The sequence below is a fragment of the Heptranchias perlo genome, chromosome 20 (assembly GCF_035084215.1).
Source record: "Heptranchias perlo isolate sHepPer1 chromosome 20, sHepPer1.hap1, whole genome shotgun sequence".
NCBI classification, from domain to species: Eukaryota; Metazoa; Chordata; class Chondrichthyes; order Hexanchiformes; family Hexanchidae; genus Heptranchias; species Heptranchias perlo.
The window spans coordinates 25,901,116-25,918,392 of NC_090344.1; the positions used below are offsets into that span (position 1 = coordinate 25,901,116).

Here is a 17,277-nt window from a genome sequence, read left to right on the forward strand (position 1 = left end):
TGTATATATGAGTGTGATGTTTATATTTGAACTGTGGGTGTGTATATATGAGTGCGATGTTTATATATGAACTGTGGGTGTGTATACATGAGTGTGATGTTTATATTTGAACTGTGGGTGTGTATATATGAGTGCGATGTTTATATATGAACTGTGGGTGTGTATATATGAGTGCGATGTTTATATATGAACTGTGGTTATGTATATCTGAATGCGATGTGTTTATTTCAATTGCGGAATCAACAGGAGGGGCAATTCCTCCTGGGGTTATTTTTTTTAAGACAATGACATCAAGTGAAACGTATACATGGGGCCGAAATAGCTCAGTTGGGAGAGCGTTAGACTGATGGATCTCAGGGTCCTTATTTCAATCCCGAGTTTCGGCAGTTTTTGGTTATTGAGTTTCTTCTTCGATTCTCGCATTTATTTACAGTGAAATTTGATACCCGCCACTGAAGGATTAGGGATGGAATAGAAAGGCATCAAGGATGGGACATATTTATATCGTCTGCAGTTGATTTTTAATTCTCTGTTACCTTCTGCCTTTTTCTCTTGCTTTTTTCTCTCTCGGTGCCAGGTGACTATTTGATTTGATGCATTTGTCCGAAACTGATCACTTTTCCACATCTCGGGGCGGTCAGACTCGCTCTGTCTGTCTGTTGCTGATGATGATCATTAATGGGAACAGGCCGCGAGTTGAACGTTCAACTGCAAACCGCAGAAAAACAAATAAAAAGAAAGACTTGTTTCTCCGGCCCAGAGGTAAAGTTACAATGGATGTGATTCAAAAAGCTGGCCCGTGAATTTGTCTGTGGATATTTCTACAAAGCTTCGATTTTAAAAGTTGCAAAAACATGAAATAAATTAAGGTAAATTACAAGAATCGAATCCATGATCACGACATCACCGGAAACTCGATGCAAATGAGTTAACCGGCCCTACTAACGGCACATTCGGCTGTTTAATTAATTTTTGTACCTGCAGCGAATTCTGCACTTGGACCCCGAAATCTCTTTGCTCCTCCACAGCACCGAGTTTCTCACCATTTATAAAATACTCTGATTTATCTTTCTTAGATTTAAAGTGTTTGACCTCCGTCTCCCCCACATTGAACTCTATTTCCCACAGTTTTGTCCACACACTTAATCTATCAATTCCCACTATTCAATTTCCTGCTACCATCTGCATTACTTCCTGCGTCACCAGAAGGCTGCGTGTTCTGGTTCTCTGGTTCTCAACTTTCAGCAAATCGTTTCATTTTGCCCTCGACCTTTGATCTTGTGCTGCGGATGAAACTTTTGCAAAGAGGGAGAAGAAGCCCTCAAATCGCCCCACGTGTATCTCAAACGCTTTGGGAAGAAGTTCTGTGGAAACAATCAGGAATTTAAAGGCACCTCAATGACCTGCACTTTCATTGAATGACTTTTTTTCGCCATTGGAATCGACGTGAGATCGCTGTCGGCTTTCATCTCACTGAAGTGGAGAGTGTGGCCGCCTTGTATCGGTCAACGTGTTAGTGACGAGTTTGGGTTAAGCACGGGTCGCGTTTATTTCTGAAATCTCACCAAGCACCGGGGAAACGAAATTTAGAATCAAACTGTCCCTGTAAGTGATGAATTGAAGGGAATATCGCTCCAAACAGATCTGGACAATGCGCAGCGCAGCCGCACAGGAGTTACAAATCCACCCTCTCGCCAATCGGCAATCGCATTAACTGAACTTTACTCTGGCCCGTGTCACCGCGCTGAAATCGAGTCTTTCTCGGCCACATTTTTTGTTAACATAATAATTACTGGTTCAAGAGTGAAGATTGTCGGCTGCTGAACTGTAAGGGCAAGAGACAACTTTGTAGAAACCGCGTAGTGTCACAGACCTGCTGGTTTGTCCTGCTCATTTCATCTTACCTCATTTTCAGCAAACCTGAATATTACTGGAACAGAGAATGGCGAATCACAGCTCAAAAATCAATCCTCTCTTCCACGAGCGGACTGAGTCTTTCAACATACAGGTGTTTAATGGCAAGGTGAGCTTAATTTTCAGAAATAATACAGCACAGATTTTCACTCGTGCAAGCTGCACACTATTTTGGAAAAGTAAACTGATTGGAAGAAAGCTGTTACATTGAGCGCGGCAACCTGAAGCTTCAGCTCGATGAATTCGTCCTTGAACCTTTGCAAGCTCTGTTTCTGTGGCGCAATTTGTTTGCGCGTTCGGCTGCTAACTGAAAAGTTAGTGGTTCGAACCCACGAGAGGACGCCAAAGCAACGTTTTACCTTAACATTCATTGTCTCGCATTTCTTGGGTTCGAATGTGTGTCTTGTCTGCCAGAAAATGTACCGCAAACATTGCCAGCTGAGTGCGTCTGATTTTCCACCATTTATTCTGCGGTTGGATAAAAGGCATCTGAAAAAATCCAAAAAAACCGAGATTGGCTTGAACGAAGTCGGAATACTTCTTGACAGAGAAGGTTCGAAGGTTGCAGGCGAGCTCCTTCAGACTGAATCACACTGACATGGATATTTCTGCAGTGAGCGACATCAGACTGTTTCCACAATGAATGTCACTCCCTTTATTTTGGAAAAGTGAAATGGTATTCACATTCCGACTGGTTTCAGTTGATTTGTGAGAGATAGTAAAAGGACAATCTCCGGTTAAGACGGCCTTTTTCTCTCTCTTTGTTGGCCGAATCCAAAATGAAATTGGAGCTGGACTAATCAGGCAAGAAATCAGGAATCACTTTTGCAAACAAAATACGGCCGAAAGCTGGAACTCTCTCATCCCAAAGGATGATGATTGTGGCTCAATTCATAATTTGAAATCTGATATTGAGACATCGTTTTTCGATTCGGGTACCAAGGAATATGAGTCCAAGGCGGAGAAACAGAGATGAATTGCAGATCAACTCATGATCTAATTGAATGGTGCAGCAGGTTCGAGGGGCCGAATGGCCTTCTCTTGTCCCGATGTTCCGATACTGCTCAGCGCGGGGCTGGACGAATGGTAAAAGACATCAGACGAGCTCCAGAATGAAAAAACGGGTGTTCAGAAGCAGATACCCTGAGATTGTGGAACGAACTGAACTCCTGCAGCAAAGCCAACAGCTGTCTCTCTGCAATAAAAGGATGGGAAGAATTTCGGCAGTCGGCACGGCAAGCGCAGTCGGGAGAGCATGAGACTCTTAATCTCAGGGTCGTTGGTTCGAGCCCCATGTTGGGCGATTTGTGTTCTACTTTTCACACTGTGTGATAAAAGTTTCAAAGTGCAACCTCTTGTCTCCAGATTCGAACCAGACACAACCCTGAGCTGCGTGAAAGGAAACCGTGAGCGTTGCCAAATATCCACTCCCTCCCGATTCGACCTCCTCGTTCCCTCCACATGGGACACGGACATGTTATCGGTTCAATCGGATTCATTTTTTGCTGTTATTAAAAATGTTGAAGGTCTGAAAATGTAATATTTAGGAGATGCCAACTCTGGAACAATTCGCCTCTCTGAGACCTCCTGATCTCCCCTTACCCTATTTGATTCTCCCTGCGCTCCTTATCATCGCTGATACGCTCTGTCTCTTACCTTCTCCGATAACCTCAGAGAGTCCATGATCCACTTTGAACCTTGTCAGCGCCATTCACCTGCTCTGATACCTATTGATTGCCCCTTACACAGATGCGCCCTGAGCCGCCTTACACTCTCCCATACTCGGCAGTCCTTCCCCTCTCTCAGATCTTAAAACACTCTCTGATGCCATCTGACTGCCCGCTCTCCTCTTTGAGCCCCCTTACACTCTCTGATGCCCTCTGATAGTACCTTCCCCTCTCTGAGATGCCCTTGCCACAATGGATCGCCACTAAGAAGCGATTAGACGCCCTGAGGCCTTCTCAGAAGCAATTACCGTCCCTGCTATCAAAGTGCGGTGTAACTTCACAGGTGGATCTACCGGTCTGTGTTAAGGATGAGATCAAGAGTTTGATCGGTCGCTGCTGCTTCCGCCTCTGAGAGCTCTATCGGCGGTCGGTACCGATCTTCCTCCCACAAACTGGGTGTGGATGTATGAGTGCGCTGTTGATTTATAAACTTTGGTAGTTTACGTATGACAACGATGTTTATATATGAACTGTGGGTGTATCTCTACGAGTACGATGTTTATATATGAATTGTGGAATGAACAGGAGGGGCAATTCCTCCTGGGGTTATATTTTCTTCCACGACAATAACACAAAGTAATCGTTGGGTACAGAGCCGAAATAGCTCAGTTGGGAGAGCGTTAGACTGAAGATCTGAAGGTCCTTGGTTCAATCCCGAGTTTCGGCAGTTTTTGTTTGTTTACTTTCTTCGTCCTTGCTTCGATTCTCGGATTTATTTGCAGTGAAATTTAATTCCCGCCACTGAAGGATTGGGGATTGAATAGAGAGACATCAAGGATGGGAATTATTTATATCGTTTGTATTTGGCTGTTATTTCACTGTTACCTTCTGCCTTTTTCTCTTGGTTTTGTCTCTCTCGGTGCCAGGTGACTATTTGATTTGTCCGAAACTGTTCCATTTTCCACATCTCGGGGCGGTCAGACCCGCTCTGTCTGTCTGTTGCTGCTGATGATCATTAATGGGAACAGGCCGCGAGTTAAACGTTTATCTGCAAATTGGAGAAAGACAAATCAAAAGAAAGACGTGTTTATCCTGCCCAGGGGCAAAGTTACAACGGATGTAATTCAAAAACGGTCCCCGTGAATTTTTCTGTGGATTTTCTTTTTAAAGCTTCGATTTCAAAAGTTACAAAAACGCGAAATAAATAAAGTAAATTACAAGAATCGAGTCCGTGATCATTATGTTACAGTATACTCTTTGCAAACGAGTTAACCGGCCGTACCAACGGCACATTAGGCTGTTTAATTATTTTTTGTACCTGCAGCGATTTCTGTACTTGGACCCCTAAATCTCTCTGCTCCTCCACAGCACCGAGTTTCTCACCATTTAGAAAATACTCTGATTTATCTTTCTTAGATTTAAAGTGTATGACGTCGGTCTCCCCCACATTGAACACTATTTGCCACAGTTTTGTCCACACACTTAATCTATCAATTCCCACTTTTCAATTCACTGCTACCATCTGCGTTTCTTCCTGCGTCACCAGAAGGCTGCGTGTTCAAAACACGGGGTAACCGTTGCCTTTAGAGCTGATAGGATTCTGTATCGTTCGGAATGAATGTTTCATCTGCTTTTTCTCAATAAAAATAACATTGCTCTAAATTCTGGTTCTCTGGTTCTCAAATTTCAGCAAATCGTTTCATTTTGCACTCGACTTTTGATCTTGTGCTGCGGATGAAACTTTTGCAAAGAGGGAGAAGAAGTCCCCAAATCGCCCCACGTGTATCTCAAACGCTTTGGGAAGAAGTTCTGTGTAAACAATCAGGAATTCAAAGGCACCTCAATGACCTGCACTTTCATTGAATGAGTTTTTTTCGTCATTGGAATCGACGTGAAATCGCTGTCGGCTTTCATCTCACTGAATTGGAGAGTGTGGCCGCCTTGTGTCGGTCAACGTGTTAGTGACGAGTTTGGGTTAAGCACGGGTCGCGTTTATTTCTGAAATCTCACCAAGCACCGGGGAAAAGAAACTTAGAATCAAACTGTCCCTGTAAGTGATGAATTGAAGTGAATATCGCTCGAAACAGATCTGGACAATCTGCAGCGCAGCCGCACAGGAGTCCCAAATCCACCCTCTCGCCACTCGGCAATCGCATGAACTGAACTTTGCTCTGGCCCGTGTCACCGCGCTGAAATCGAGTCTTTCTCGGCCACATTTTTTCTTAGCATAATAATTAATGGTTTAAGAATGAAAATTGTCGTCCACTTCACTGTAAGTGTAAGAGACAACTTTGTAGACACCGTGTAGTGTCACAGACCTGCTGGTTTGTCCTGCTCATTTCATCTCATCTGATTTTCCGCAAACCTGAATATTACTGGAACAGAGAATGGCGAATCACTGCTCAAAAATCAATCCTCTCTTCCTCGAGCGGACTGAGTCTTTCAACATACAGGTGTTTAATGGCAAGGTGAGTTTAATTTTCAGAAATAATACAGCACAGATTTTCACTCGTGCAAGCTGCACACCCTTTATTTTGGAAAAGTGAACTGATTGGAAGAAAGCTGTTACATTGAGTGCGGCAACCTGAAGCGTCAGCTCGATGAATTAGTCTTTGAACATTTGCAAGTTCTGTTTCTGTGGCGCAATTGGTTCGCGCGTTGAGCTGCGAACTAAAAAGTTGGTGGTTCAAACCCACCAAAGGACACTAAGGCAAACTTTTACCTGAACATTCATTGTCTCGCATTTCGTGGGTTCGAATGTGTGTCTTGTCTGCCAGAAAATGTACCGCAAACATTGCCAGCTGAGTGCGTCTGATTTTCCACCATTTATTCTGCGGTTGGATAACAGGCAAATGAAAAATTCCAAAAAAACGAGGTTGGCTTGAACGAAGTCGGAATACTTCTTGACAGAGAAGGTTCGAAGGTTGCAAGCGAGCTCCTTCACACTGACATGGATATTTCTGCAGTGAGCGACATCAGACTGTTTCCACAATGAATGTCACTCCCTTTATTTTGGAAAAGCGAAATCGTATTCACATTCTGACTGGTTTCAGTTGATTTGTGAGAGATCGTTAAAGGATTAATCTCCGGTTAGGACGGCCTTTTTCTCTCTCTCTCTTGGCCGAATCCAAAATGAAATTGGAGCTGCACTAATCATGCAAGAAATCAGGAATCACTTCAGCAAACAAAATACTGCCGAAAGCTGGAACTCTCTCTTCCCAAAGGATGTGGATTGTGGCTCAATTCATAATTTGAAGTCTGATATTGATAGATCGTTTTTCGATTCGGGTACCAAGGAACATGAGTCCAAGGCGGAGAAACAGAGATGAATTGCAGATCAACTCATGATCTAATTGAATGGGGCAGCAGGTTCGAGGGGCTGAATGGCCTTCTCTTGTCTCGATGATCCTATACTGCTCAGCGCGGGGCTGGACGAATGGTTAATCGACATCAGACTAACTCCAGAATGAAAACACGGGTATTCAGAAGCAGATCCCCTGAGATTGTGGAACGAACTGAACTCCTGCAGCAAAGCCAACAGCTGTCTCTCTGCAATAATAGGATGGGAAGGATAGTAGCAGTCGGACCGGCTAGCTCAGTTGGTAGAGCATGAGACTCTTAATTTCAAGATCGTGGGTTCGAACCCCACGTTGGGCGATTTGTGTTCTACTTTTCACTCTGGGTGATAAAATTTTTAAAGTGCAACCTCTTGTCTCCAGATTCGAAACAGGCACAACCCTGAGCTGTGTGAAAGGAAACCGTGAGCGTTGCCAAATATCCACTCCCTCCCGATTCTCCCTTCTCGTTCCCTCCACATTGGACACGGACAGGTTATTGGTTCAATCGGATTCATTTTCTGATGGTATTAAAAATGTTGAAGGTCAGAAAATGTAATATTTCGGAGATGCCAACGCTGGAACAATTCGCCTCTCTGATACCTCCTGATCCCCCCTTACCCGATTTGATTCTCCCTGTGCTCCTTATCATCGCTGATACGCTCTGTCTCTTACCTTCTCCGATACCCTCAGAGAGTCCATGATTCACTTTGAACCTTGTCAGCGCCATTCACCTGCTCTGATACCCACTGAGTGCCCCTGACACAGATGCGCCCTGAGCCCCCTTACACTCTCCCATACTCGGCAGTCCTTCCCTCTCTCAGATCTTAATACACTCTCTGATGCCATCTGACTGTCCCTTCCTCTCTCTGAGCCCCCTTATACTCTCTGATGCCCTCTGATAGTACCTTCCCCTCTCTGAGATGCCCTTGCCCCAATGGATCGCCACTAAGAAGCGATTAGACGCCCTGAGGCCTTCTCAGAAGCAATTACAGTCCCTGTTATCAAAGTGCGGTGTAACTTCACAGGTGGATGTGCTGGTCTGTGTTCAGGATGAGATCCAGAGTTTGATCGGTTGCTGCTCCTTCCGCCTCTGAGAGCTCTCTCGGCGGTCGGTACCGATCTTGCTCCGATAAACTGGGTGTGGATGCATGAGTGCGCTGTTGAGTTATAAACTTTGGTAGTTTTCGTATGACAGCGATGTTTATATAAGAATTGTCGGTGTATCTCTATGAGTACGATGTTTATATATGAACTGTGGGTGTATCTCTATGAGTACGATGTTTATATATGAATTGTGGAATGAACAGAAGGGGCAATTCCTCCTGGGGTTATATTTTCTTCCACGACAATAACACAAAGTAATCGTTGGGTGTAGAGCCGAAATAGCTCAGTTGGGAGAGCGTTAGACTGAAGATCTGAAGGTCCTTGGTTCAATCTCGAGTTTCGGCAGTTTTTGGTTGTTTACTTTCTTCTTCCTTGCTTCGATTCTCGGATTTGTTTGCAGTGAAATTTGATTCCCGCCACTGAAGGATTGGGGATTGAATGGAGAGACATCAAGGATGGGAAATATTTATATCGTTTGTATTTGGCTTTTATTTCTCTGTTATCTTCTGCCTTTGTCTCTTGGTTTTGTCTCTCTCGGTGCCAGGTGACTATTTGATTTGTCCTGAACTGATCCATTTTCCACATCTCGGGGCGGTCAGACCCGCTCTGGCTGTCTGTTGCTGCTGATGATCATTAATGGGAACAGGCCGCGAGTTAAACGTTCACCTGCAAACTGGAGAAAGACAAATAAAAAGAAAGACGTGTTTATCGTGCCCAGGGGCAACGTTACAACGGATGTAATTCAAAAAACGGTCCCCGTGAATTTTTCTGTGGATTTTCTTTTTAAAGCTTCGATTTGAAAAGTTATAAAAATGCGAAAGCAATAAAGTAAATTACAAGAATCGAGTCCGTGATCATTATGTTACAGTATACTCTTTGCAAACGTGTTAACCGGCCGCACCAACGGCACATTAGGCTGTTTAATTAATTTTTGTACCTGCAGCGATTTCTGTACTTGGACCCCTAAATCTCCCTGCTCCGCCACAGCACCGAGTTTCTCACCATTTAGAAAATACTCTGATTTATCTTTCTTAGATTTAAAGTGTATGACCTCGGTCTCCCCCACATTGAACTCTATTTGCCACAGTTTTGTCCACACACTTAATCTATCAATTCCCACTTTTAAATTTCCTGCTACCATCTGTATTACTTCCTGCGTCACCAGAAGGCTGCGTGTTGAAAACACGGGGTAACCGTTGCCTTTCGAGCTGATAGGATTCTGTATCGTTCCGGAATGAATGTTTCATCTGCTTTTTCTCAATAAACTGAACCTTGCTCTAAATTCTGGTTCTCTGGTTCTCAAATTTGAGCAAATCGTTTCATTTTGCCCTCGACTTTTGATCTTGTGCTGCGGATGAAACTTTTGCAAAGAGGGAGAAGAAGTCCCCAAATCGCCTCACGTGTATCCCAAACGCTTTGGGAAGAAGTTTTGTGCAAACAATCAGGAATTTAAAGGCACCTCAATGACCTGCACTTTCATTGAATGAGTTTTTTTCGTCATTGGAATCGACGTGAAATCGCTGTCGGCTTTCATCTCACTGAAGTGCAGAGTGTGGCCGCCTTGTATCGGTCAACGTGTTAGTGACGAGTTTGGGTTAAGCACCGGTCGCGTTTATTTCTGAAATCTCACCAAGCGCCGGGGAAAAGAAACTTAGAATCAAACTGTCCCTGTAAGTGATGAATTGAAGTGAATATCGCTCCAAACAGATCTGGACAATGCGCAGCGCAGCCGCACAGGAGTTCCAAATCCACCCTCTCGCCACTCGGCAATCGCATTAACTGAACTTTTCTCCGGCCCAGTGTCACCGCGGTGAAATCGAGTCTTTCACGGCCACATTTTTTCTTAACATAATAATTACTGGTTTAGGAGTGAAAATTGTCGTCCACTTCACTGTAAGTGCAAGAGACAACTTTTTGGACACCGTGTAGTGTCACAGACCTGCTCGTTGGACCTGCTCATATAATCTCATCTCATTTTCAGCAAACCTGAATATTACTGGAACAGAGAATGGCGAATCACAGCTCAAAAATCAATCCTCTCTTCCACGAGCGGACTGAGTCTTTCAAATTACAGGTGTTTAATGGCAAGGTGAGTTTAATTTTCAGAAATAATACAGCACAGATTTTGACTCGTGCAAGCTGTACACATTTTATTTTGGAAAAGTAAACTGATTGGAAGAAAGCTGTTACATTGAGTGCGGCAACCTGAAGCTTTCACTTGGTGAATTTGTCCTTGAACAACTGCAAGCTGCGGGTCTGTGACGCAATTAGCTCGCGCGTTCGTTTGTTAACTAAAAACTTTGTGGTTCGAACCCACCCGCGGACACTAAAGCGACATTTTACGTTAACATTCATTGTTTCGCATTTCTTCGGTTCGAATGTGTGTCTCATCTGCCAGAAAATGTACCGGAAACATTGCCAGCTGTCGTGCGTCTGATTTTCCACCATTTATTCTGCGGTTGGATAAAAGGCATCGGAAAAATATCCAAAAAAACGAGATGAGCTTCAACGAAGTCGGAATACTTCTTGACAGAGAAGGTTCGAAGGTTGCAGGCGAGCTCCTTCAGAATGAATCACACTGACATGGATATTTCTGCAGTGAGCGACATCAGACTGTTTCCACAATGAATGTCACTCCCTTTATTTTGGAAAAGTGAAATGGTATTCACATTCCGACTGGTTTCAGTTGATTTGTGAAAGATCGTTAAAGGATCAATCTCCGGTTAAGACGGCCTTTTTCTCTCTCTCTGTCGGCCGAATCCAAAATGAAATTGAAGCTGGACTAATCATTCAAGAAATCAGGAATCACTTTCGCAAACAAAATGCGGCCGAAAGCTGGAACTCTCTCATCCCAATGGATGTGGATTGAGGCTCAATTCAAATTTTCAAATCTGATATTGATAGATCTTTTTCCGGTTCGGTTACCAAGAGATATGAGTCCAAGGCGGGGCAACATTGATGAATTACTGGTCACTTCATGATCTAATTGAATGAGACAGCAGGTTCGAGGGGCTGAATGGTCTTCCCCTGTCCCGAATTTCCTCTCCTGCTCAACGCGGGGCTAGGCGACTGGTAAAAGGCATCAGACTGACTCTGGAATGAAAAGCGGGTGTTCAGATTCAGCCACCTTGGGATTGTCGGACAAACTGAACCCCTACAGCAACGTCACCACCTGCCTCTCTGCAATAATAGGATGAGAAGGAACCCTGCCGCTGGCCCGGCTAGCTCAGTCGGTAAAGCACGAAATTCCTAATCTCAGGGTTGTGGGTTTAAACCACACATTGTGCATTTTGTGTTCTATTTTTCACAATGGCTGATGAAAGGTTCAAAGTGTAAACTCTTATCTCCAGTTGTAGAAATCCAGTTATATAAACAGACACAACACTGAGCTGTGTGAAAGGAAACCGTGAGCGTTGCCAAATATCCAGTCCCTCCCGATGCTATCTTCTCATTCCCTCCACATGGGATACGGCAGATACCGTTTCAATAGGTTTCATTTTTGCTGTTATTAAAAATGTTGATGGTTAGGATGTGTAATATTTAGAAGATGCCAACTTTGGATCCATTCGACTCTCTCATACCTCCTGAGCCCACCTTACCCTCTTTGATTCTCCCTGAGCTCCTTATCTTCTCTGATACCCTCAGAGAGTCCATTATCCTCTTTGAACCTTGTCAGCGCCCTTTACACTCTCTGATACCCGCTGAGTGCCCCTCACCCCCTGATACGCCCTGAGCGTCCTTAAACTCTCTGATACGCTCTGGCAGTGCTTCCCCTCTGCGAGATCTCACTATACTCTCTGATACCCTCTGACTGTCCCTTCCCCTCTCTGAGATGCCCTGGCCCCAATGGATCGCCACCAAGAAGCCATTAGACCCCCTGATGCCTTGTCAGTTCCCATTACCGTCCCTGCTATCAAAGTACGGTGTAACTTCACAGGTGAAACTCCCGGTCTGTGTTAAGGATGAGATCCAGAGTTTGTTCGGTCGCTGTTGCTGCCGCCTCTCCCACTCTGATTGCTCTTTTGGCAGTCGGTCCTGATCGACCTCCATTAAACTGGGTTTGGATCTATTCGTGCGCGATCGATTTATAAACTTTGAGAGTTTATGTTTGACAGCGATGCTTAGATATGAACTGTGGGTGAGTATATTTGAGTGCGATATATTCTATGCACTTTGGGTGAGTATATATGAGTGCGATGTTTATATGTGAACTGTGGGTATGTATGTATCAGTGCGATGCTTAAATATGAATTGTGGAATGAACAGGAGGGGCAATTCCTCCTGGGGTTATATTTTCTTCCACGACAATGATACGAAGTAAAGGTTAGATGTAGAGTCGAAATAGCTCAGTTGGGAAAGCGCTCGACTGAAGATCTCAAGTTCCTTGGTTCAATCCCGAGTTTCGGCAGATTTTTGTTGTATAGTTTCTTCTTCCTTGCTTCGATTCTCGCATATATTTACAGTAAAATTTGATGCCCGCCACTGAAGGATTGGGGATTGAATAGAAAAGCATCAAGGATGGGAAATATTTATATCGTCTGTATTTGGTTTTTATTTCTCTGTTACCTTCTGCCTTTTTCTCTTCGTTTTGTCTCTCTCGGTGCCGGGTGACTTTTTGATTTGATGCATTTGTTCTAAATTGATGCCTTTTCCATATCTCGGGGCGGTCAGACCCGCTCTGGCTGTCTGTTGCTGCTGATGATCATTAATGGGAACAGGCCGAGATTAAAGTTTATCTGCAAACCGGAGAAAGGCAAAAAAAATGAAAGCCGTGTTTCTCCAGCCCAGGGGTAAAGTTACATTGGATGTTATTCAAAAAAACTGTCCCCGTGAATTTGCCATTGTTTTTATTTGTAAAGCTTGGATTTCAAAAGTTATAAAAACCCGAAATAAATAAAGTATATTGCAAGAACCGAATCCGTGATCATGACATTACACTATACTCTCTGCAAATGAGCGAACGGGCCCGACGAACCGCACATTCGGCTGTTTAATTAATGTTTTACCTGTACGCTGGCTGGTGGCGGTTTCTGTACATGGGCCCCGAAATCTCTCTGCTCCTCCACAGTTTCTGGATTCTCACCATTTAGAAAATACTCTGATTTATCTTTCTCAGATTTAAAGTGGATGACCTCGCTCTCCCCCACATTGAATTCTATTTGCCGCAGTTTTGCCCACTCACTGAATCTATCAATTCCCACTTTTACAACTTCCTGCTTCTAGCTACATTACTTATTGCGTCACCAGAAGGCTGCGTGTCCAAATCACGGGTAACCGTTGCTTTTAGAGCTGATAGGATTCTGGATCGTTCCGGAATGAATGTTTTATTTGCTTTTTCACAATAAACAGAACCTTGCTGTTAAGTCTGCTTCCTGAGTTCTCAAATTTCAGGAAGGCGTCTCATTCTGCCCTCGACTTTTGATCTTGACCTGCGGTTGAAACTTTTGTAAAGAGGGAAAAGATGTCCCCAAATCACTCCACGAGAATCTCAAACGCTTTGGGAAGAAGTTCAGTTCAAACAATCAGGATTTTAAAGGCACCTCAATGACCTGCACTTTCATTGAATGAGTTTTGTTCGCCATTGCATTCGACCGTGAAATCGCTCTCCGCTTTCATCTCACTGGAGTGAAGAGTGTGACGGCCTTGTATCTATCAGCGTGTAAGTGACGAGTTTGGGGTAAGCACGGGCCGCCTTTATTTTTGAAATCTCAGCAAGCACAGTTGAAAAGAAAATTAGAATCAAACTGTCCCTGTAAGTGATGAATTGAAGGGAATATCGCTCCAAGCAGATCTGGACAATGTGCAGTGCAGCCGCACAAGAGTTCCGAACCCACCCTATCGCCACTCCACAATAGCATAAAGTGAACTTGACTCTGGCCCAGTGTCACCGCGCTGAAATTGAGTATTTCTCGGCCACATTTTTTCTTAACATAATAATTACTGGTTAAAGAGTGAAAATTGTCGTCCGCTTCACTGTAAGTGCAAGAGACAACTTTTTGGACACCGTGTAGTGTCACAGACCTGCTCGTTGGACCTGCTCATATAATCTCATCTCATTTTCAGCAAACCTGAATATTACTGGAACAGAGAATGGCGAATCACAGCTCAAAAATCAATCCTCTCGACTACGAGGGGACTGAGTCTTTCAAATTACAGGTGTTTAATGGCAAGGTGAGTTTAATTTTCAGAAATAATACAGCACAGATTTTCACTCGTCCAAGCTGCACACCCTTTAATTTGGAAAAGTAAACTGATTGGAAGAAAGCTGTTGCATTGAGCGCAGCAACCTGAAGCTTCAGCTCGATGAATTCGTCCTTGAACAACTGCAAGCTCCGGGTCTGTGACGCAATTAGCTCGCGCGTTCGTTTGTTAATGAAAAGTTGGTGGTTCGAACCCACCCGGAGACGCTGAAGCGACATTTTACGTTAACATTCATTGTTTCGCATTTCTTCGGTTCGAATGTGTGTCTCATCTGCCAGAAAATGTACCGGAAACATTGCCAGCTGTCGTGCGTCTGATTTTCCACCATTTATTCTGCGGTTGGATAACAGGCATCTGAAAAATATCCAAAAAAACCGAGATTAGCTTCAACGAAGTCGGAATACTTCTTGACAGAGAAGGTTCGAAGGTTGCAGGCGAGCTCCTTCAGACTGAATCACACTGACATTGATATTTCTGCAGTGAGCTACATCAGACTGTTTCCACAATGAATGTCACTCCCTTTATTTTGGAAAAGTGAAATGGTATTCACATTCCGACTGGTTTCAGTTGATTTGTGAAAGATCGTTAAAGGATCAATCTCCGGTTAAGACGGCCTTTTTCTCTCTCTGTTGGCCGAATCCAAAATGAAATTGAAGCGGGACTAATCATGCAAGAAATCAGGAATCACTTTCGCAAACAAAATGCGGCCGAAAGCTGGAACTCTCTCATCCCAATGGATGTGGATTGAGGCTCAATTCAAATTTTCAAATCTGATATTGATAGATCTTTTTCCGGTTCGGTTACCAAGGGATATGAGTCCAAGGCGGGGCAACATTGATGAATTACTGGTAACTTCATGATCTAATTGAATGAGACAGCAGGTTCGAGGGGCTGAATGGTCTTCCCCTGTCCCGAATTTCCTCTCCTGCTCAACGCGGGGCTGGGCGACTGGTAAAAGGCATCAGACTGACTCTAGAATGAAAAGCGGGTGTTCAGATTCAGCCACCTTGGGATTGTCGGACAAACTGAACCCCTACAGCAACGTCACCACCTGCCTCTCTGCAATAATAGTATGAGAAGGAGCCCTGCCGCTGGCCCGGCTAGCTCAGTCGGTAAAGCACGAAATTCCTAATCTCAGGGTTGTGGGTTTAAACCACACATTGTGCATTTTGTGTTCTATTTTTCACAATGGCTGATGAAAGGTTCAAAGTGCAACCTCTTGTCTCCAGTTGTAGAAATCCAGTTATATAAACAGACACAACACTGAGCTGTGTGAAAGGAAACAGTGAGCGTTGCCAAATATCCAGTCCCTCCCGATGCTATCTTCTCATTCCCTCCACATGGGATACGGCAGATACCGTTTCAATAGGTTTCATTTTTGCTGTTATTAAAAATGTTGATGGTTAGGATGTGTAATATTTAGAAGATGCCAACTCTGGATTCATTCGACTCTCTCATACCTCCTGAGCCCACCTTACCCACTTTGATTCTCCCTGAGCTCCTTATCTTCTCTGATACCCTAAGAGAGTCCATTATCCTCTTTGAACCTTGTCAGCGCCCTTTACACTCTCTGATACCCGCTGAGTGCCCCTCACCCCCTGATACGCCCTGAGCGTCCTTGAACTCTCTGATACCCTCTGGCAGTGCTTCCCCTATGCGAGATCTCACTATACTCTCTGACACCCTCTGACTGCCCGCTCCCCTCTCTGAACCCCGTAACACTCTCTGATACCCTCTGACTGTCCCTTCCCCTCTCTGAGATGCCCTGGCCCCAATGGATCGCCACCAAGAAGCCATTCGACCCCGTGATGCCTTGTCAGTTCCCATTACCGTCCCTGCTATCAAAGTACGGTGTAACTTCACAGGTGAAACTCCCGGTCTGTGTTCGGGATGAGATCCAGAGTTTGTTCGGTCGCTGTTGCTGCCGCCTCTCCCACTCTGATTGCTGAATTGGCAGTCGGTCCTGATCGACCTCCACTAATCTGGGTTTGGATCTATTCGTGCGCGATCGATTTATAAACTTTGAGAGTTTATATTTGACAGCGATGCTTATATATGAACTGTGGGTGAGTATATTTGAGTGCGATATATTCAATGCACTTTGGGTGAGTATATATGAGTGCGATGTTTATATATGAACTGTGGGTATGCATGTATCAGTGCGATGTTTAAATATGAATTGTGGAATGAACAGGAGGGGCAATTCCTCCTGGGGTTATATTTTCTTCCACGACAATGATACGAAATAAAGGTTAGATGTCGAGCCGAAATAGCTCAGTTGGGAGAGCGTTTGATTGAAGATCTAAAAGTCCTTGGTTCAATCCCGAGTTTCGGCAGATTTTGGTTGTTTAGTTTCTTCTTCCTTGCTTCGATTCTCGCATATATTTACAGTAAAATTTGATGCCCGCCACTGAAGGATTGGGGATTGAATCGAAAAACATCAAGGATGGGAAATACTTATATCGTCTGTATTTGGTTTTTATTTCTCTGTTACCTTCTGCCTTTTTCTCTTGGTTTTGTCTCTCTCGGTGCCGGGTGACTTTTTGATTTGATGCATTTGTTCTAAATTGATGACTTTTCCACATCTCGGGGCGGTCAGACCCGCTCTGGCTGTCTGTTGCTGCTGATGATCATCAATGGGAACAGGCCGAGATTAAACGTTTATCTGCAAACCGGAGAAAGGCAAAAAAAATGAAAGTCGTGTTTCTCCAGCCCAGGGGTAAAGTTACATTGGATGTTATTCAAAAAAACTGTCCCCGTGAATTTGCCATTGTTTTTATTTGTAAAGCTTGGATTTCAATAGTTATAAAAACCCGAAATAAATAAAGTATATTGCAAGAACCGAATCCGTGATCATGACATTACAGTATACTCTATGCAAATGAGCTAACGGGCCCGACGAACCGCACATTCGGCTGTTTAATTAATTTTTTACCTGTACGCTGGCTGGTAGCGGTTTCTGTACATGGGCCCCGAAATCTCTCTGCTCCTCCACAGTTTCTGGATTCTCACCATTTAGAAAATACTCTGATTTATCTTTCTCAAATTTAAAG

At 44.1% G+C, this 17,277-nt stretch overlaps 5 non-coding genes across 5 annotated transcripts; all 5 read left to right on the forward strand.

Annotated features, from left to right (window-relative positions):
- The first annotated feature begins 312 nt into the window (after positions 1 to 312).
- On the forward strand, positions 313 to 386 carry trnai-gau (transfer RNA isoleucine (anticodon GAU)). Its single transcript has one exon. It is a non-coding gene; the product is annotated as a tRNA-Ile (tRNA).
- Positions 387 to 4,235: 3,849 nt separating this feature from the next.
- Positions 4,236 to 4,308, forward strand: trnaf-gaa (transfer RNA phenylalanine (anticodon GAA)). Its single transcript has one exon. It is a non-coding gene; the product is annotated as a tRNA-Phe (tRNA).
- Positions 4,309 to 7,165: 2,857 nt separating this feature from the next.
- On the forward strand, positions 7,166 to 7,238 carry trnak-cuu (transfer RNA lysine (anticodon CUU)). The gene has a single exon. It is a non-coding gene; the product is annotated as a tRNA-Lys (tRNA).
- A 1,057-nt stretch (positions 7,239 to 8,295) lies between these two features.
- trnaf-gaa (transfer RNA phenylalanine (anticodon GAA)) lies at positions 8,296 to 8,368 on the forward strand. The gene has a single exon. It is a non-coding gene; the product is annotated as a tRNA-Phe (tRNA).
- An 8,119-nt stretch (positions 8,369 to 16,487) lies between these two features.
- On the forward strand, positions 16,488 to 16,560 carry trnaf-gaa (transfer RNA phenylalanine (anticodon GAA)). Its single transcript has one exon. It is a non-coding gene; the product is annotated as a tRNA-Phe (tRNA).
- Positions 16,561 to 17,277: the final 717 nt, after the last annotated feature.